We start from the raw sequence: 22,882 nt of genomic DNA on the forward strand, positions 1-22,882 counted from the left end.
AGAGGAAGCTTTGGCGAGCGCAGCCAGGAGCTAGAGTGTGTGTTTAAGTGTCAGACATCTTACCCCTGTTGTTTGAACGTCCCAAGTACTTTTTCTAAAAAAAAAAATGGATGTGGTACTCCGGGAGTCCGTACAAATTTCCCATTCTGTGGTTGTTAGTGGTTTAACAGGGTCAGAGACAGATGAGGAAGTGTCCACCTTTCTCCAGAAGTATGGGTCCATTAATCGTTACATTCGCTTAGATGATCCTAAGTCAGATTTCCATAAAAACATGATTATTGAGTTTTCACATGAGACTGCCATGCAGACATTAGAGCCATTGTTGCCTCTTCAGCTTCCAAGCACGACTCAAGCAGGCATTGTGTATGAGTTAAAGGCTTTAGGAAGTGTCTACACATTAGATGCCAGAAGCAAAGCTACTAAGATGTACATGGAACAGCTCTCTGAAATTGCCAGGCTGAGTGGAAATTCATTAGGGGAAATGTTGAAGGAGGAACTTAAAAATCTGGTTTCATCTGCAGAAAGTATTTTTGCCCAATCACCTGAGACTGATCCAGAATCCTCAGCTTCACAGAGTCCAACCCCACGAAAAGACTCAACTAGCCAAAGAGATGTTTCATCTTCTGAAAACCCTCAACCAGTGACGCCTACCAAATCCACGATTTTGACACCGGCAAGTGATCCAAGTGAGCCTTATATCCCTTCCATTTCCAGTAAAAACCTGATTGATCTCAACCCCCCACAGACTTTTTCTGTTTCATCTGAATCCACCGCTATGCCCCTAATCGATGTTAACCCACCTGCAGTTCAGCGAGTGGTGGTTGAGCATGTGGTGCGCAGCAATGATAACTCACCCCAGTTTGCTTCACCCAGTAGACTCAGAGCTTTTTCAGGCAAGAGTCCACGTCCAAGCCATGAAGCAGATTATGATACATGGCGTGCAAGTGTTGAAATTCTTGTCAGAGACCCATCTGTGTCAGACTTGCATTGCACACATCGTATATTAGACAGTCTTCTTCCTCCTGCTTCTGAAATGATCAAACATTTGAGCCCACAGTCTAATCCCTCAACTTATCTCAAGTTGCTTGACTCCGCTTACGGTACAGTTGAAGATGGTGACGAGCTTTATGCTAGGTTCATGAGCACGTTCCAGAATGATGGAGAGCTACCTTCTGTTTTCCTGCAGAGACTGCACACTGCTCTAAGCAAAACAATGAGACGTGGTGGTGTATCCGCTCATGAGTTTGACCAACAGCTTTTAAAGCAATTCTGTAGAGGTTGTTGGGAAAACACTTTAATAGTTGATCTTCAGTTGGAACAAAAGAAAGAAAAACCACCTACCTTTGCAGAACTGTTGCTCCTTCTTAGGACAGAAGAAGATAAACAGGCTGCAAAAATGACTCGCATGCGACAGCATTTTGGCCATGCTAAGTCTGGCCATAACCCCAGCAGGCAGCGTGCCATGTCACAAGTGCATATTGCACATGACACTAATGATTTGATAAATAAAACTGATTTTGAGATGCTCAAGCAACAAATTGCTGACCTCAGCATTCAGGTGAAGAGCATGGTGTCCGCGGGCCAAAAGCCAAAACAACCTAAGGAACAAAAAGCAAAGTCTGTTCCTCTAAGTGTCACACATGAAGCCCATGTGGTGAAACCAAAAACAGCCCATCAGCATCCCTCCACATTTAAAGCAAATGGCAGACCACGTCCCTGGTACTGTTTCCAATGTGGAGAGGATGGCCATGTTGTTTCAGTTTGTGATAAAGCACCAAATCCTTCCCTTGTAGCAGCTAAGAAAAAACTGCTAAAAGAAAAGCAGGCTGCTTGGGAAGCCTCTAATGCTTCTAATAGTGAGACACATTTAAACTAGTGTCGGCTCCCATAGAGGGACGTATGGGAGCAAAGTTACAAAACTCCAGTCCCAAAACCATGAAATCTGTTGTCAAGAGTGTTGAGGTAGAAGGGTCAAAATTACCACATGGCCTTGTGGGAACTAAAACCACAGCTCAATTATCCATTGCAGGGAAAGACACAAACTGTCTACTGGACACAGGTTCACAAGTCACAACTGTGCCCCAGTCCTTTTATGAAGAACACCTTTCTGATCTGACCATTCATTCTTTAAATGATTTGCTTGAAGTGGAGGGTGCTAATGGCCAGTTTGTTCCCTATTTAGGATATGTTGAGCTTACCATCACCTTTCCTAAAGAGTTTGTTGGCTCTGATATTGAAATTAATACTTTGGCCTTGATTATTCCACACCTCCGCTCTACAGCCCATGAACAGGTGCTTATAGGCACAAACACACTCGACGTTCTTTACGCTGATTACCAGAAACTTTCACCTTTTCAGCCTTTGATGAATGGATATCAGGCTGTTCTCAAAATACTTGAGATACGACAAAGGGAGTCTAACCACAGCCTTGGTTGTGCAAAACTAATAGGCAAGCTGCCTAAAGTCGTTCCTGCAAGACAGACCGCTGTCGTTGAGGCTTTTGCTCATGTTGATCGTTTCAACATTCAAAGAGATGTCATTATTGAGCAACCATCAGCTTCTTCTCTACCGAATGGGTTGCTGGTTTCAGCGGTTGCAGTAACTTTACCAAGCAAGCGCTCATGTCATCTTCCTGTCGTACTGAGAAATGACACCAATCATGACATTGTCATTCCCCCCAAAACTATTGTGGCAGATGTTAATGCTGTAGTACAAGTGTTACACAAAGAACATGCTGCCAGTGAGCTAGACTGTTCTCAGTCTCCAGCAAAGTCTTCCCGAGAGCTAAGCTTTGATTTTGGAGACTCACCCTTATCCACTGAATGGAGAGACCGAATAACAAAAATGTTAAACACCATGCCAAACGTTTTCTCTCAGAATGACCTGGATTTTGGCCATACTGATAAGGTAAAACACAGAATCAAGCTCAGTGATGAGACGCCTTTTAAGCAAAGAGCCCGCCCGATACACCCCAATGATGTGGATGCTGTGAGACAACATCTACAGGAACTCCTAGATTCTGGAGTCATCCGGGAATCTGAGTCCCCATTCGCTTCCCCAATCGTTGTGGTTCGCAAAAAGAATGGTTCTGTTCGTCTGTGTGTAGATTACAGAAAGCTGAATCTACAGACCATTAAAGACGCCTACGCTCTTCCAAAACTGGAAGATGCTTTCACTGCACTTGCTGGTTCTAAGTGGTTCTCCGTCCTAGACCTCAAGTCAGGTTACTACCAGGTCGAAATGGAAGAAGCAGACAAGTATAAGACCGCATTTGTGTGTCCAGTTGGATTCTGGGAATTTAACAGGATGCCCCAAGGAATAACAAATGCGCCTTCAACCTTCCAAAGACTGATGGAAAAGTGTGTTGGTGATATGAACCTAAAGGAAGTTTTAGTGTTCATTGATGACCTGATCATTTTCTCATCATCACTGGAAGAACATGAACAGCGCTTGCAGCGTGTCCTTGAACGACTGATGACATATGGTTTGAAACTGGCACCAGAAAAGTGCAAATTCTTTCAAACCTCAGTAAAATATCTTGGCCACATTGTTTCTGAGAGAGGTGTCGAAACCGACCCAGAGAAAGTTCAGGCCTTAAAGACCTGGCCAATCCCCACAAATCTTAAAGAGCTTCAATCCTTTTTAGGATTTGCTGGATACTACCGACGATTCATTCAGGGGTACTCTACTATTGTAAAGCCCCTTAATGAACTAACTTCCGGTTATCCACCGCTCAGAAAGTTGAACAAGAGACAGAAGATAAATGCAGGTTCAGAGTATCGCGACCCAAAGGAGTCCTTTGGTCAGCGGTGGACATCCCAATGTCAGGGAGCCTTTGATGATATAATAAGAAAGCTATCATCAGCTCCAGTCTTGGGATTTGCAGACCCCCAACTTCCGTATGTCCTACATACAGATGCCAGCACTGTTGGCCTTGGGGCTGCATTATATCAGGTTCAAGATGGTCAATCTCGAGTCATAGCTTTTGCAAGTCGAGGACTTTCCAAGAGTGAGAGAAAGTACCCAGCTCATAAGCTTGAATTCTTGGCCCTTAAGTGGGCAGTCACAGAAAAATTTTCTGATTACCTTTATGGTACAGATTTCACAGTAGTGACTGACAGCAACCCACTTACATATATTTTAACATCCGCAAAGCTTGATGCGACGGGGTACAGGTGGTTGTCCAGTCTTTCTACTTACTCATTCAGTCTTCAGTACAGATCGGGTAAGCAAAATCTTGATGCCGACGCACTCTCTCGCCGACCTCACGATCCACCAAAGGATGATTATGCATCCAAGAAGGAAAGCGAGAGAATCCGGCAGTTCACACTGTACCATCTGAGTAACCTTCAAAATCCAGAAACTGTTTCCCAGGAGGTGATCAAGGCTATTTGTGAACGTCATATGGTCACTTCATCAGTACCTGATGTTCAAGCTACCACTCCTGGATTGACTTTGGTTGAATCCCTTACTCACCAGTCCTCAGCAATTCCCGACTGCTTCCTGCAGGAGCAAGTAGATGGGTCCCCTCTTGTCCATTCATTTTCAGAAGAAGAGTTGAGGCAAAAACAAACCTTAGATCCTGCTATCAATGCAGTCGTTGTACTTTTGGAGTCTGGTGAAACTCCATGTCCCAGCCTTAAGCTGGAGTTACCAGAACTACCCTTGTTACTCAGAGAGTTGTCTCGGTTGGAAATACAGAATGGAGTGCTCTATCGTAAGCGACAGGATGGTCCAAACATCTCATATCAGCTCGTGCTGCCTGAGGAGCTAAGAGCTACGGCACTTAGGAGTCTTCATCATGATATGGGCCATCTTGGAGTCGAACGAACAGTAGATTTGGCAAGAACCAGATTTTATTGGCCAAAAATGTACATGACCATAGAGAAAATGGTTAAAACCTGTGAGCGATGTATTCGCCGAAAAACACATCCAGAGAAAGCCGCTCCACTAATGAACATTAAGACCTGCCGACCCCTTGAACTGGTGTGCATTGACTTTTTGTCAATAGAGCCAGACTGCTCAAACACAAAAGATGTTCTTGTAATAACTGATCATTTTACAAAATATGCAGTGGCTATGCCAACTCCAAACCAGCGAGCACAGACCGTAGCAAAGTGCCTCTGGGAAAACTTCATTGTTCACTATGGTTTTCCTGAAAAGCTCCTTAGTGATCAGGGTGCTGATTTCGAATCAAAAACCATTAAAGAACTCTGTGAACTTATTGGCATGAGGAAAGTGCGCACAACCCCTTACCATCCCAGGGGAAATCCAGTTGAAAGATTCAATCGCACTCTTCTTCAGATGCTTGGAACACTTGATAAGTCAGATAAACTCCGCTGGAAAGACTTTGTCAAACCTCTGGTACATGCTTATAATTGTACAAAGAGTGACGTGACTGGATTCTCCCCGTACGAATTAATGTTCGGGAGACAACCCAGACTGCCCATTGACTTGATCTTCAGATTGCCCACCAATGATAGTAAGCAGACTCATTCCCAGTATGTTGGCAATCTAAAATCTCGGTTGGAAGAAAGTTACCATATTGCTACTAGTAATGCAGCAAAGAATGCAAGTCGCAATAAAGCCAGATTTGACCGGCGGGTGATTGAATCAACCTTGCAGACAGGAGACAGAGTTCTTGTACGAAATGTGAAGCTGCGTGGAAAACATAAGTTGGCAGACAAGTGGGAGGAGGATGTTTATATTGTCCTCAAGCGAGCTGGAGAAATGCCAGTTTATACTGTCAAACCTGAAAGTAAAGATGGACCAGTGCGGACTCTGCACAGAGACTTGCTTCTGCCATGTGGATTCCTGTCAGCAGCTGCAGAACCTGAAACAGTCAAACCTCGTCCAAACAAGAGACCAAGAACAAGACAATGTCCAGTCGTCGAGAGTGAAGAGGAGATCATCTCAGATTTGGATGATGTACCTGATTGGACATTCTTCCCTCGTATTATATCAAAACCTGATACATATGTTGTAGTGCCTGAAACTCACAAGTCGAGTGAGCCTCCTTGTGCAGCCCAGAAAGCAGCAGAAACAGAGGAGTCTGTAGTTTCCCTCTCACCTGATGCTCCAGCAACTCAGTCCCTTGTAGGAGATGGAAGTACTGGAGATATTCACGGTGCATCAAGTGTCAACTCACCTGAAAATGTCAACTCACCTGAAAGTGTCAACTCACCTGAAAGTGTCAACTTACCTGAACATGACAACTCACCTGAACAAGCAGAAGTTTTGCCTGAACTGAACTCAGTTAACAGATCCCCCCAGTGTTTGGATTCACAGCAGTCTGAGGAAACTCCTCCAGATAATGAAATAAGCTCAGATGCAGCATATGATGATGGGTGTTGTGATGCAAATGCACCTGTTACTGCCCAGCCTGAACCCTTAAAGTTTCAGACTGATGGACTTCAAGATGGTGAAACATCCCTCCGTCGCTCTCAAAGAGTGCACACAAAGCCTAATAGATTAGAATATGTAAAACTTGGAAATCCGCTGATAATGGTGGTGAATTCTCTTTTCCAGGGTCTTAGTGAGGCATTGACTAGCTCCCTGAATGGTTTTGAGAATGTACCCCATAATTCCGTCAGGCATGTGTAAGCCGTGTGACACAGTGTCACATTGCAGATGCCCAGGGACGGGCATACCCTTCAGAGGGGAGGGTGTAACCCACATAAAATGTGGATGCCTCTTTAAGACACTGAGGTTAGGAAAGCTAGGTGGTCTACCTAGCCAATAGGAAGTTTAGTTTCCAGTGAGTTTGGACCAATCAGAATTCAGACTGCCGCTGCAAGACCCGCCCTTCCGCAGCATCGAGTGTGTAAGCGAGAGAGATCCGGAAACGATTAAGCTGGGCAGCGTGAGAGTCTCTGTTTTAAAACAGTTATCCAACTAAACAAACGCTTTCCCAGATCATCCGACTTCTAAGCTGGACGCGTGAAGTGGAAAAAGAAAGAAAAGGAAAGACAAGTTAACTTTTTCTGCTGAACACCGTTAGAGCTGACTCGTTAGCTCTAACGGCCAACGGCTACTGGTTTAGCCCTAACGGCTACTAGGCTGACGGTTTAAGTTCATCTTGTTCTCCGTTCAGTTGAAGGTAAAACCTAATTTATATTATATTCTTACTTTGTTCACAATGAAAGCTCATATTATCAAGGTTAAAGCACGGAAAATATGCCTTATTACACTATCTAGTGCCTCACGGGTCCGGACTGAGAGCCACCATATTGTTGTCCCTAACGTGTCGCATTGAGATCGGTGAGCATATTCTGTGCCTTTCATTTGGGTTTTTGTTCTGTTTATCACATTTTTGTTGAATAATATTGTTTATCTGAACTATTTGATTATTAAAATGTAAACTTTTACTGATTTTGGATAAAATGTAATGTTTAATATTGTTTGAAGAAATGCTTTTGTAATTTACAGTAATTGATGTCAAATATATAGAAACATGATTTAAGGATTAAAGCTAGAACAGCTTAATAAAATCCTATGATTCTGCTGGTCCTGTCTGTTGACAGGTCAGGTTTTTTTGTTTATACTGGATTGTTCCTGAGTTGGATTCCTCCTGTGACTTTGATGGCGAGCCTTCCCACCTGGACTTAGAAAGAACTGGATTCCTGGATTCCTTCTTTCCCATTTGGAGTCCTGCTGCACCCCACGGTGTGGTAGGCCGGTACCACTCACATCTTCACACACAGTTAGTTATGAGTGAGACCACTGACTGACATTTTTCTTTTTATTGTTTAATCCTGGAATTTCTGATCTCACCTTTTGGACTGGTTTTTATTTGGTACTTTGTAACAAACTGCTGTGTAGGAAATTCTCCTCATGTGAATGGTGTGGAGTTGAACCTAATTGGAACTGGAACTGATTGATCTGTTGCCTATTACAATTTAGAATTCAGATTACCAGGGTGCACCCAAAAGATTCAAAACTGAGAACTAGCACTTGGCCAAGTATTTGTATTATTTTTTTTTGTATTTTATTGTGTGTAATTTTATTTTCATAATTGTGTGTCTTGTATAACTGTTTGTTAATTTCATGGTTTATGTCACTAAAGCCAGTTGTTTTTTTTAAAATTCATTTAACTGCCTTTGTGTGTCATTTAAACACCCCACTATGCTCCGATAGTCGAACCTATTGGCCCATTCATCTAATATATAAAATACCCTTCTCATCTGTGTTACAGTTACATCACAAAAAAATAAAAAATACCAGCAGCGGTGTTTCCATTGACCGTTGCGCAATTTAACATTTCGAAAAGAACTTCGCTTAATGGAAACGCAACAATTTTGAAAAGAAAAAAACAAAAAGTTTTAGATCAACTGTTTTGCCGCCAGGACGAGGTGGTTTGGCCGTATCAAAACTGATTTATTTTTGCAAAACTGCAATAGAAACACTTGGTTCACGTCACACGAGTCACACGATCGTCAACCCAATGTTGCCACTGACACAAACCATGAAGAAGAAGACAACAGGATGTAGGAGGAGGATCATGGTGCAGCATGATTTTTAATGACTCCTCACAAAGATAAACAGAATCTATAACTCCAACACTGACTTGTTCCCAAGTTCCTGGTTCCCACTGCAACAAGGGAGCCATGAGTTTTTACCATGCAGTGTATCGGCAAGTTGAGCTCTAAACCTTAATAGGAAGCTACTAATGGTAGTATTTTAATATTTAAACTTCAAAAGCAGGTTGATTGCAGGCCTGGTTTTCCACTGTATGCAAACACTCTAACCCTTACCCTGACCAGTACATTTAAAAGCCTTAAATAGAAGCCAGAAGGCTGTGAGAGGCCTGCAGGCTACAACAAGGTGGAGATAAAACTAGAAAATGTTCTAATGAGGTAACAAAAATGTTCAGAGACACGCAGCTGTCTATACACTAAATATACTGTCAGCAGGTGGCACCAGTGTGTGTTCCTTTCATGGTGACCAAGCTGGATGCGTGTGACCTAAAAATAAGTGACAAGCCACAACGTTGTGCTGCCGTAGTTTGCGTCTCCTTTCCCCACAGTGTGTGTTTCTGACCCACTCCTCTCCTTTGAAGCTGCTCTGCAGGCTTTCCCCCTTCGGCTCTGGTCTCATTTCCTTCTACATCTGTGTTCACTTGTTCAGCCGACGTCCCGCTAAATCACCGCTGCTCTCCCTGTCACTGCTTCATCAGCTGTGGGCCTCTCATTGAGTAATTCAGACAGAAAGCGGCAGACTGCGTGAGAGACGCTGTAATTATGTTTTCCAGGGTTTTGCAGTGAACATCTCTCATGGGTGTGTGTGTGTGTGCGTGCGTGCACCATGTTTTTATATCCTTGTGGGGACCTTTTTCCATCTACAGTGTGCGGTTGTTGTGGGCTACTGTTCGTTGTGGGCACAAATCCTGGTTCCCACGAGGGGAAAGGTGGGTTAGGGGTCAGGTTTAGGACTAAAGTGTGAATTGAGTTTTGGTTAGGGTAAGGCTATAGAAATGAATGGAAGTCTATGGAAAGACCCCACAAAGAGAGAGACACGACTGTGCATGTGCATGTATGTGTGTGTGTGTGTGTGGTGTGTGTGAGGGGGCAGTCCCTCCACAAACTAACCAGGTTGTGCAAATGCATAAAAAAATAATCACTTCACATGACAGGGGAGAACACACACACACACACACACACACAGCCCTACTCATAAGATAAAAATATTAGCAGCTCCCATGTGATTGGTAGCTAAAGGCTGAACTAACAATAACAACATTGTCATAGCAAATGTAGCGCTCATGAGCACATCAGCAGCCTAGTGTGATTCTCACTGTCGCAGTAAAGCTAAATTTTCGATAAGTCAGGAAGGGGAACCTTCTTCATCTGTTACCGGGGTTACAGAGACCCACCAGACCACACAGTGGTGAAAAAAGATGGTTTCACTGTGTAGAACCCCATGTGCTACAGAGCACCATTATGTGCTCACTAGCACAGCACACAGTGGTGCCCTCGAACACCTCAGAGTATGTAGTTGTTGCCCCTGGGAACTGACCTGAAGTCATGTTCAGATATCAGAGCCTGTTTGTGGTTAATGCAGCCAACACCAAATACTGGTTTCTGTGGCTCAGCTGTGGTTTCAATTCCAGCATCCTTCCTTAAGCGTGGCGTTTAACATCAACCTCCGTACCGATCTGCCTACTGGAGCATGAATGTTTGAGTGTGTTTATTATTTTCCACTGAAAATAAATTGAGATAAACTGTTCTTATCGTCGGGTTCAGCTCAGCTCTACAGCAGATCACTTAGTTGATAGTATAGTTGCAGGACACTGGCTGCCCAGAAGTTTTGACCCCTGACCTCCAGGGAACCAAGCCGGTTCAACTGCCACACAACAGATTCAGTTTCTACAGCAACGCAAGCCCCACAAAGCCAGTTCATGGCGGTGGACACCGCTGGACTGATATGGCAATGTCAAAGTTCCATCTCCCTTCAAAAATAAAAACGATGCGTCAGGAAAACACTTCCTCATCTTGCTGCTGAAATTGATTACTTGACAGGAAAGTATGTGGAGGAATTGGTCAATAATGCTACTGCGTGGCTGACCGTGATCTGGTGGTGTAATGCTTTGATTCAAATCTAGTAGGGATTTTCTACTACAGATATTCCTTTAAAGTTAAATGCTGATGTGGAAACTAACTGATGGATTGATTCTACCGATTCAGAATTCCAAGGAATTCTCTGTAAGAATATGATTGGAATTCCAAGAATGTTGGGGTCAATAGAATAAAGGTCAATTTTAATACAATTTGTGTGACATATTCTAAATAGTTAATGCTAAGTTTCTCCCACATCTTTATATTTTCGGTAGATAGCAGTCGCTAATAGCGTCGCTATCCTGCGTTTGATTTATTTTTTTCACCAGGAAGAATTAGCCTCAATAACGTGAGCCAGTCTTGGCTCTGGTTGAACATTTACCATGTTTAACGTCTCTTCAAAAGGACAAATCAGAGACAGTTCACTTCTATATGCAGTCATATGAAGCAAAACATGGAGCTTCCCCAAGACCAGCCATTGCTGCATGGCACCAGTCAGCTAGCGTCAGAAAAACAATGAAACTGTACTTTTCCCTCTATAAAACAAACAAACAAACAAAAAAAACAGTCAGCTGTTTGGAAATATGTCCAGTCCTGAAAACACAGGCTGTCACAGCTTGTCAACCATAGACACACACCACCTCATACTTTTATTAAGGTAACACACACCTTCAAAACAAATGTACCAACAAGCTACAAGGTTTAGCACATCTGGCGGTGGACAAAAAACAGCAGACTAGTTAGTGTGACTATTAAAGTGAGTAATTAACTTGGCTAAAATAATATTCTGTGCAGTGTGCAACTTAACTTTGGAATGACTCCAGCCTAACTAACATATTTAACCTCTGTGATGTACTGGTTATGCCTGATTAGCTGGCAGCATCATTTTAATCTCACTACGTCAGACATGTTTAGCGATCGCCATCAAAACGTGTGAACTAAGGAGACTGATTTTTACTGGAATGTTTGTTCTTTCCCAATTTCATGTATTGTTACTTGTTTTGTTGTTACAGTTTACCAATCACTGCCTCACTTTGCTGGTTTGCCTCCAATTCCTCATCAAGCCCAAACATAAAATCCCAGCCCACCGACGTCCTGGCCTTTACTCTATTATGTTGGTGGGAGCAAAAGCCAGTCGGCCGACTTCCATGGCAACCAGCAACAGTCAATACATTACATAGCAGAATAAAATAATCAGAAAATTATTCTGTTAAAGAATCTGAAGCAAAATCGTTTTTATTCGGGCCAAAATGCTGGGAAAATAATCTGCTCTTTAAATTCGTTCACTCCTCCTCTTACTGCAAGTCGGATTTATTTTGTTTTTAATGCAGCCAAGCTGTAAAAGCTCTTTGTTGAGTCATAAGGAATATCTTTAGTTCTCGTCATGCATATTTTCCCAGATTACTCCTGACCAACATGTCTGATCTCAGTTCATTAAATGGGTTAATTTTAGAATCTCTATTTATTAGTGTTGTGTTTGTGAAGTGCTGCAGCCTGGTCTCTCCTCCTCGGCAGATTGATGACTCTTCTATTACCCAACAGACCACTTGAAAGGTTATTACAAAAGAAGCCAGCCTGCCAAGACAAAGGCTTTTAACTCTCCAATTGGAAACAATAGTCTTACCTCTGTTAGTCCTCTTGTAGTAAAACTGTGATCCACTGCTGGAGGGCTGTGTTGGCAATACTTAGTCATGATTTCCTTTGACAACAGGCTAGAAGTATCTACTTTAAAACTATGTAGGGCATTGCTTCATATCTGATTCATTGCCAAATCATTTCATATGTTTCACTTCCATATAGCAGGCATCCGGGTCTCCACCCCTGCTACATGGACATGAGGCTTTGCTGCATCTCAGATAGACGCAGCCTGAGCAGTGAGGTGTAGCTAAATGTGTTTGTCAGGGGTGAGGGGGGAAATTGCCCTCGTTAGGATATTAAGGACAGATAAATGGAGCCACTGTTTGTTTACTGCAGTCAACACGAGACTCCAGAACAAGAACTTGTGTCGCTGAGGCGGTATAGTTTCCTACAACCACAGTTTATCCAGTTACTACCATTTTAAAACTGAATCATGGAAACGTCCTGCAGTTACAACCACCTGGTGTTGGCAGGGAGCTTCTTCTCCTGTCTTGGTACAGTGGACTCCCATCTACTCACTGTTCAGATTCACCTATTTGTGGATTTTTCTGTGGAAAACGCTGACTTACTAGCAGAAAATTAACCTACTTGCAGATGATTCCGTAGAGAATATCTAAAATATTCAACAGAAAATGCAGGTTTATTAATCAGAAGTAGCTCGGCGTAATGCCAGTCGGCACGCTACTGACTATTGTTTGCAAAGCAGCAAATCCCGTTTGATTTCCTTGGTGCTGATTGGCTGTGCCTCCAAGAACAGAGACAAGGAAGACAGTTTCCCATATTAACGGACACTAAGGTGTATCTGGAGTTTGAACTCCAGCAGGAAGTGTTAACCGTTTATAGATCTCAATTATTCACAGATTACAGCTGTTTTACTTTCCCCAAACTTCTTCAGTTAGTCTTTATCTTTTATTAAGTTAGCTTTAGGCTATTTTAAAACCCATCAAAGAGCAGCTTATTTACACAAAACTTCAAACTGTGCAATTGACAGGATCAGTCATGTTTTTTTTTTTTTTTTAAATCTTCCATTTTTCCATTTGCATCCAATACAGCCAATGAAGCCAATTCACTTTGAATAATATTACGGAATCATTTGTCACAGATTGTGGACCAATAAACCAATCCTCAGTGCCGTCCGCCAGCTCTGAAGCCTCTGTGTCTCCACAGTCACTTCAATAAAAGTCACAAAGTCAATAAAGTGACCCTGGCATTATCAACCTGCCGGGGAATTATCCAACAAGTTTTCCTTCATTCCAATGATAACCATCCAAAGAGAAAGACGCAGTGGCCAAGTTCCTCCAGGCTTTCTAAAACTCTGCTTGCTTCTTCTAATACCGTCTCTGTCCGTTTCAGAATAACGATAAAAAAGTTACTCATAAGTTTCTTAGTAAGACTATTGCCTCCCAAACAGCCTGATCTTTTTAATGCAGTTTTATCATAACTGGCCCACAATTCTTCATAAGCTACCAGCTCATTATGGTGTAGATGCAGTTTTAATTTTAATGTGCTTACATGTTTAAATTAGAGGTATATTTTCACATGAATAACAGTAAAGGTGGGAGGTGGGAATGGTAGAAGCACCGGTGTGTGAATGCGTGTGTGTGTGTGTGTGTGGGCAGAACAGTTCATCTTTTGTAAGCAGACAGTTTAGTCTGCATCAGCTGAAGGACATCCACACACACAAGATTTTACCCTGAGTAGCTCCAACAGCTCAGTTTGCACCTGCTGCAGCTGAAACGAGGCCAACAGTTTCACTGAAGGGACATTCTTCCATACGAGCAGCTCAGCTAGCAACAAACTGTTCTGCCTGGTAACCAGTTAGCCCCCCCAACTAAACCAGTACAGTCCTGATGAGATGAGCAGTCAGGTCAGATTACAGGCTGCAGAGTGAACGCACCCCGAGGGATATCTGCTGCATGCTTTTTTTTTTTTCTTTTTTACTCCAGTTAGGCTCAGACTGGCTGCGCTGGAGGGCCTGAGTGGTCAATGCAAAAATCTGCCCTGAATTCTATTTAAGGGTATGAGAGTAAAGGGGACTGAAAGCAAACGCTCATTTCAGGTATCTGATAACAAATGTACTTCACAAATATGCACTTCTTTGTGTTATTCTGTGCAGCATAACACAAAGGCTGCAATGTTACAACAGTGTAAACATTACACAATCCTCTATATCAGTGTAACTTCATGTTTTGAGGAGCTCTTCTGACCATGCGTCACCGAGTTTCCTTCCCATCCAGTCCGGCAAAGCTAACTCCTGACACACACAATACGCACACACGCATGCACACACAAGCAAACACAATATTTCCTATCCTTGTGTTCCTGTTTCAGCTCTGCAGGGAAACCTAGGGGCCAAAAGTAGAGTCCCCCCCCCCCCCAACCATCTCTAGAACCATTTTTGGTTTGGATTGTTGCCCCAAAAAAATCAGGCAGGAAGCGCACCAGTTTCTGGGACATTTTCTTCCTTTAATCTCCATATAGTTTACAACTCTTAGCTGATCATTGGTATTTGGGGCATGAAGACGAAACACCAGCTCTGGAAGGGAGTCGACACGGGCAGAGAAGCTGAGATAAATGTCCTCTTAACACGATGCTCAGGAGGTGAATCCACGCTGCCCCGGAACCCGTTTGGGAACATGAGATGGTTTCTGCTCTGAAGAGCTTCACCCGTTTGCCGCTGCACTGTGATCAGCCGCACTGCAGAGCTGTCAGGAGGAATCCAGCAACCTCAAAAGCTGCTCTGACACACAGCGAGCACCGCCTCATAAACCCACGGCAAGGTCACCGAGTTACTTGGTTAATTTGCTGCTGCGATCAGGATGCGTGCGTGAGCAACCGTTTATCATGTTGGCCCACTAGCCGCAGTAGCTGCACCCCAACTATGGTCTCAGTCTGTTCAGATCTAACCAGTAGAACGCAGTTAAAGCTAAGCTTTGATGTTATCTAATGACTAAGGCAGGAAGTACCCCTAACCCTCCAGCAGAGGAGCTTCAAGATCTCATTCAGTGATGGAAGGATGGAGCAAAACTCTTGACTTTTCTGTCTACATATTAACGGTTACCAATGGTTACAGAAGTATTGATCATCTTTCTTGGTTTTCCTTGAGGTCTGAGATTCCAATTCTGCTCAATTGTCTGTCCAAGAAATTTGTGGTGAGTATTGGCGACAAAAATGAGTAACCAAATTTTCCATCAAAGTTTTTAATGCAAATTTTAGAGCAATTCACTTGAAAAGGTTGATGGAAGCAACAAAAATACAACCAACCACCTCAATTTTACAAATAAATGTTTTTCCACTCAGTTGAGGTGTTTTCTGGCTTCTCAGACAAAGAGTTAATGCGCTAAAGGGGAGATGGAAACACATCTGCTGAATAAGGTCCAACAGAGTCCCTCTTGGGTCTGTGCCTTACCAGAGGCACAAGACTCGTAGTCCAAACCTCCAGCTGAGAAGTTTAGCTTTTCTGAGATGTTTGGTCCATGAGAGTTTACAACCTCTACATCCTGTTGATTACAGCCATGTGTAGCGTCAACATCTGATGAACTCATGCATTGAGTAGCCTGGTTGATTCGCTCCAAACCAGCAGATGAAAAAATTGCCAATTCGTATTTGCCTTTTGTCCATTTTCCTTTCTTGGCTGCATTTCAAAAGTCTGTTTCAAATTCACATGAGAAGTTGATGGAAACACAGCTACTGTGCTTCAGTTTTCTTGACTATGTTTTTCCACAAAAGAAAAAAAAGATCCAAATAATGCCAAAAAACATTTTCTCATGAGACTTCCTCCATCTTGTGTCTGTGTATGATGCTACGTCAGTTAAAATCCTGTAAAGATCTAAAAATCTTAACATTAAAATTGAAAAAAAAAAAAAAAAAAGATGAACACTTTACATTTTTCTAAATGAACATATGAGGAAGTGCTACCTTGACATGAAGAGAATGTTGGAAGTAAGTTTTATTTATTTTGTTCTAAAACAACCAGAAGCCGTTAATGCAGCCCTCAGCTGGAGCCCCGAGACTGAAGCAAAAACAAAAACAGACTGTTGGCTGTAGCAGCCATCTAAAGCCCACAGTCCCTGAACGCTACTTGCGATGAAGAATGACAAATAAAGAAAAATCTCTAAAGGTAAGAAAAAGAATTTCCAAAATTTGGGATTATATCAAACAAGTGATGAATCGAATGATGGAGGGCGTTCGTTAAGTTTAACAAAGAGGAAATTAAAATCCTGGTTTTTGAGGTCATTTGTTCACCAATCAAAGGAAAACTAGCCGGTTTTAATCAGTGACAACAATGCACCATCTTATAATTCAGTATTCACAGACGTCCTGCACATTGATCATTTATTTAGCCGTTTGGATGGACTAACCATATGGAAATTCTTGAAACTCAATCACAGTTGGATATATTCCATTTATTCTTCAGCCAACTGATTTGATCAGGACAAAAATACTTTCCACGTTATTCTCAGGCTGCTAGGAACCCAGGAAAATGTCAGCTGAAGTTCACACGATCAATTTTGACAGAAGCTCGATAACTGAATGCGGTATCAGTCTGTTAATATTCCATCAGTTTTTTACAAATGTTTACAATTAGAAGCGTGTCAGAGTCACCTGACATCTGAGGAATCCACCTCAGATAAAGCCATACGTGGAAAATATCTGGTTTTCTAGCTGCTTTATTCATTCAGAATGAGAAACCATCAGCAGCATGTAGACTGCTGCTTTTCTACTAGAGTGATGGTGTTACCTTTATCCATCCACCCAACCACAATTTGTTCCAAAGACCCACCACACTGACGAAACGAATCCCCCCACAAACAGAACTTTTCAAAAACAGACCATTTTTAGCTACAGTTACAGGACTGCGGTTCAAACAGTAGAACTTTCCCCTCAAGCTACACAGCGTCACCCAAACATACTATTTCACAGGAACAGTAATAAAGCTTTCCACTTCTGCTGCACTCCCTGCCAGAAACAACATCTGCAGCAGGAACCCGAGACCCGCTCCAACCACTCAGACAACAGGAAAGAGGAGCGAAGGAATAAATTACAAAATCTGTTGGATTTTCGGATTTTTTGACAATTCTCCAAAAAAGTCTTTTCAGACGACACACAAAAATCACTTTCAGCTTTCACATAAATTTGGTTCAGACAAATCACCGGTTGCGGCTTCCACCCAGATTTACCACAGGCTGGAGCCGACCAAACAACGCAGAAAAGCAACTAACAGCTTGTAACATCTTTATACATCTCCGTCCAGGGCCATCTAAATGTTTGACAATATTATTTTGTCTAAAGCAAGCAGAATCTGAGCACACTTCAGGGAATCAGTAAAGTGGGGAAGTTGTCACTCCATTCAGAGGAACTTTGGAAAGCAGAAGAAAAACTAGGGTCCTTCAAAATCCATTTCATTTTTCTAAATTCCACTTTACCCATTTTAACCATATTTCTTAACGTGAATGAACCAGGTACGGGAGCTGCAATGACCAAATTACTACAGAAATCACTGAGTACCTGCAAATTCTGTGAAATTCTGCATTTTATTGTGCGTTCCAATTCTGCAATTCTGTCTGAGTTTTCTTCCCTAAAAATGTGCCCTCCTATAGCAAGAGATACCAAGTATGAAATGATTTGGATGATTCCTCCATTGGAGCAACGTTTATTTTCCTTGGCGCCGACTGAGTGCACCCGCCGCCCCCAAGAGTGGAGATAACGAAGGCTTCAGATGTTAGCTTCTGCTGTAGGTTCAGACGTTTCCACTACATGTATTAAACATCAAATTAGTTCTGAGCATTTTTTAGAGGGGGGTATCAGGTATTCACACATTTTCTCACACAAAAACTCTTAAACTGTTCATTAAGAGGATTCTGGACAAGATGCTGCAGTCAACCCTTTGAAATCAGTGAGGAAGAGTTATGTTAGGCAACGTGCCTCTAAGGCCAGTGTTAATTTAATAAGCCAGGCCAGTTATGAGTCAGCGTTCCATATTAAGCTACTGGAAATATCCTAGCATAACGTCTCTCCAAAGCACGCAGCACGCCCAGCCAGTTAAAGCAGGAAATATTTTTTTTTATTTATTTTTTTAGCAGAAGCAAAAAGTGTTGGGCAGACTCGTCCCACTGAGAGACACCGACATGACAGACGGTGAAGGAAGGCTGGAGGGAACGCCATCCTCGTTTCCTTTCCACTCATTTTAAAAACATTCAGTGTGGAGCAAACATCCAGCATGAAGAGTACTCCACTCCGTTTTTATTCACCAGCTCATGAATCCTGTAAATAACCTCCGACCTCTCTGCCCTTCTTCAGCAGGGTTTGGACCCAGAACCCGCTGGCTGATAGAAGCCTCACATACTTTCCGTCTGCGCTGGAGCGCTGCTGGCATGCGAAGGGCAGCCGCGAGGTTTGGTCTGGACCGGCTTCAGGTTGGAGTGTGTTTTCACATGCGGAGGAGCCAGCGCCGAAAAACAGTGCAGACATGCTGCAAGCCATCACAGAACCACACACACCCATGGGTTCACATACACACACACACACACACACACACACACACACACACACACACGCACACACACACACACACACACTCCTCTTAACTGGTGTTTCAAACCAAGCCAACCAACCGGCCAACAGACCCCACTCACTCTGTTCCACCCACACAAAGCCATCACATCACCTTCATCATACATCAGCAGCTCAGACAGAAAGGCCTGCAAGGCAAAACTCCGGGCACAATTTCCACTGCAACACGACCTCAATGAACTACAAAGCAGGATTTGTTGTGCAGTGAGGTAACTTCAGGTTAGGTTAACACTTTTAATCAGTCCATTGGTATGTGGCCGGCAGGCTGGACAGCTTTCGCCTTCTGGCTCACACACACTGCGATCCATCATCCATCACCTGCCGATCAATAAGAACAATTAAAGAATGTATGAAAAACATTTTCCTTTAACCATTTCATTGGTTTTAAATTAAAAACTAACTTTTATTCAGACAGGGCTCAGATAGCCATGCAGAGGCTGCAGAATGTCAGGAAGTGCATTTGTGATGACACAATTATAACATCAACAAATCACCTGGCATAACGCACAAATTTACAGAAGCACAGTCCAAAGGTCTAGTGTCAACATTCACTTTGAAAAGAGTCGACCAATCCCCACTTTGTCACGTTGATAAGCTACAGTCACCGTCCTCTCCTTCACACATCTGTGGGAGTGGAAGGTTTAGGATCATTTAGGGTCACACAAATTAACATACAGGCTATAGCTCGTTTTCTTTTTACTATGCAGGACTCAAACTACATTCAACAAACATTCATGGCTTCTGATGTAGTTGATTCTGAGCCATATAGCCTCAACACTAACCATTATTGATGCTCTGAATGCAGCATATGATGCCGACTGGTCCAACAGAACTGAGAGACAGAGACGGCAACTCTTAAGAGTCCCACTCCGGTCTCCTCGTTTGGGCCGGGCCTAACATATTCTTTACTGTGAGCAGTGGTGGGCGCTGCCAGCTAAAAAGTTTGTTATCCTAAAGCACTAATCATAAACACTAGTTCCACTAATGTTAAAGCATTAAACCAATCCAGTATTTGGCGAAAGCTGATGCTAAAGTGCTAACTTCAATTCAAATGATCTCTGCTCTTGGAAGACGGTAACCCTCGAGCACAAATTTCATTTTGATGCTATAATTTACATGTTGTATAATGCCCATAGGTACTGTATTTATGTTTTGTTTCTATACGTTTCTTGTTCAAAATAAATTTTTGTGGGAAAAAAAATTGAGAAAAAAAAAAAAAAAGAAGAGAGGAAATGGAACTTCTGCATAAAGAGTCTTCACACACTTCAAAATAAGAGCACGAGAATAAATGTCTAAGTAAATTAGCGTTTTCAAATTTATCTGAAAAAATGCACATAGGGAAAGCCAAGTGAGGAAAGAGCTTTTAAAAATAGCAAAAATGTTAAACAAAAGCTCTGCTCTGCTATTAGCGCATGAGTGGATTAGCGTAAATGTGACCAAAACTGACTGTAGCTACACACTCCAGTATAAATAACTACTATTAAGCATAAACTTGGGTGTGGTTTGAAAGTCTATAAAATAACATTTGGATGAATTGTTATGACATTTTTAAGGTTAAGAGTTGTCAACAAACCGCTGTCACCGTCAAGGCCACACAGTGACCGAGCTGTAAGCATTTGACATATGAACTGATAAGCTTGGAAGCCATATTGGTTCTGTGAAAGAGAGTTAAGATTTAATTAAAGCGAAGACATTAACAGGGCAGTCTGAAGGAGGAACGATATTTAAGGGCTCAACAAAACCTCGCTTCAAAGCCAACCTGGTAAAACATACTTAGGGCTCGGATCTACCAAATGCACATTAAAAAAGTAGAGTCTATGACACACCAACATTTTTAGCATAATACTAAAAAGACATAATTTATAACGTAGGTACTTTAAGAGAATATACAGTGGAATTAGCCAAGGACTCTAACAATAAGGATGCAGGCATTTCTAGAGTCAAACAACCTCCATGCCAGGATCCTTTCCTGTGGATCCTTTTACAGATATTGATAAATTGAAATCTCAAATTAATTAAATTTGTAGGGAAATAGGGAAAAGGCGATTCTGCCTCCACTCAATGCAGTCAAACCGTCCGTCCTGATCTCCAGCTGCTCAGCCAGGACCTGCCTCTCCATGAGGGACAGACACAGTGAGACAGAAGAAAAAACAGACAGGGTGGCTTGGCTAGAGTGATGCAGCTCCGAGGATAAACACGGCAAGGAAAAATAAAAGAATAATAAAAGAAAAAATGGCTACGAAGACATGAGACTACATTTTCCAAGAAGGAGGGCCACGCAGTAATACGGCACCGGCAGCCAGAGGGACTTTACATCTGTGTGGAATTAAAGAGAGACAAACAGTTCTGCTGCTGCTGCTGTGGAAAACTGAGGCTGCAGATAAAAAGAGACAAGCTAGTTCTGCAGAGCTCTGTGTCCTTTTAGAAAAAGATATACAATCTGAAAGAAATGCTAGAAAGAAGAAGATTTTACTGTAGTACATAGTATTTTTGTGATTAATATTTGTACCTTCACTCGCCAATTTATTAGTAGCACCTGTCCAAATGGGTGGTAGCAAAAAAATAGTGACTCGGCCAGCCACAAGCCATCTAAATAATCCATTCACGCATCCAGACGTGGTGATGAAGACAGAATGAGGAAGAAAGGGAATTTAAGGGACTGACTGTTTGTGCCAGACAGGCTGGTCAGAATATTTCAGAAACTGCTGATCTACAGGGACTTCCACCCACAACCATCCCTCTGCTTTAAAGAGAAAAGTCTGAAAATGAGAAAATATACACTGGGCAGCAGTTGTGTGGTCAACAATACCTCTCTGGTGTCAGAGGTCAGATGGAGAATTGGTAGTTTAAGAGGATAAAACAGCAACGATCTGCAAATAACCACTCGTTATAACCAAGGTATGCAAAATCCGTCTGAACACACAACACGTAGAACCCTGAAGTACCAGGTGCCATTTAGCACCGGGCTACAGCTCTGGCTGGATCACAAGCATCGTCACAGAACGACTCAGACTTGCCTGGTCTAATGAGTCTTCAATTCAGAGCAACATTCAGATGTTAGGGCCTTGCAACTCCAGTTCAGGCTGCAGCTGGGGGTTAATGATGTGGGGGAGATTTTCCTGCCATACTTTGGGCCACTCCTTTAAACACCAGAGCATACCCGAGTATTGATACTGACCATGCCCATCCCTTCATGACCATAGTGGACCCATCTTCTGATGGCCGCTTCAAGAAAGACAATCAGATCAGATCAGATCAGATCATCTCTTACCAATTTGTTGAACATAATGAGCTAACAGTGAGCTCAGCTAGTTAACCCACTAATGCTCCACCAGACTGTTTTGGTGGTTTATTAAGCAGCAGACTGCAGGCTAGCTAACTGATCCAACGGCTCGCCTAATTAAGCAGGTTGTTTGTTCATGTGACTTTGAACAAAAAGTTGGCATTTTAAATTGCCTTTACGTTATTCTGCATCAGTGATTAGCACGGTTAGCATTTGTAGCTGTGGACATCCGTCTGTGTATGCATTACACAGAGAATATTACAGCACATGCAATATTTCCAAAAGACTGTCAACGTTTTCAAATGTAGCTCATTTCATCATGACAGACTTGGAAGGTGAAGGTTTGACCTTCTGGGCTGGAACCTTCTACATTTGTGTTCAAGTCCCACTTCCTGTTTAAAAGTAGCACCATGAATGAAGAGTCCATATGCCCTCACAAAGAGCAGTTTGCTTTGTGATTCTTCTGACTTATTCTTCCATATATTCTGACAGTAAGAGCATCAACGTTGAAAATGTACGACCTTTCAATACACCGTGAAATCTGCTGAGAGAGTTACCAGATCTGAAAATAACTCGGATCCCATAACAAACATTGGTGAATTCTCGTCACGAGCCGATTCATAAAACCTGGTAGAAAAACCCTGAAGGCATAACCAATAGGGGGCAGTAAAGCAACAGTCTGTTAATCAACGGTTATGGTCCCTTTAGAGTGATTGTGGAAATGTTACTGTTGAAATAGAAAATGACGACTCAGAAGGGGGTCAGGATGCCTATACAAGGTATGATTACACTTCTAAGTGGCAGTTTAAGAGGACGTGTTGATAAATCAGCTGTG

At 42.5% G+C, this 22,882-nt stretch overlaps 1 protein-coding gene and 1 long non-coding RNA gene across 4 annotated transcripts in view; one reads left to right on the forward strand and one right to left on the reverse strand.

Moving 5' to 3' along the window:
- The window catches only part of LOC106933239 (ras-associated and pleckstrin homology domains-containing protein 1-like), a 77,861-nt gene that overhangs the window by 41,409 nt on the left and 13,570 nt on the right, over nucleotides 1-22,882 (reverse strand). The window lies entirely within an intron of this gene.
- LOC148160541 (uncharacterized) lies at nucleotides 6,217-8,088 on the forward strand. The gene is made up of 3 exons (XR_015765251.1): nucleotides 6,217-7,099; nucleotides 7,198-7,260; nucleotides 7,524-8,088. It is a non-coding gene; the product is annotated as an uncharacterized LOC148160541 (long non-coding RNA).

Source organism: Poecilia mexicana, unplaced genomic scaffold (assembly GCF_051168715.1).
Source record: "Poecilia mexicana isolate PSO_F unplaced genomic scaffold, ASM5116871v1 scaffold_2, whole genome shotgun sequence".
Lineage (NCBI taxonomy): Eukaryota > Metazoa > Chordata > Actinopteri > Cyprinodontiformes > Poeciliidae > Poecilia > Poecilia mexicana.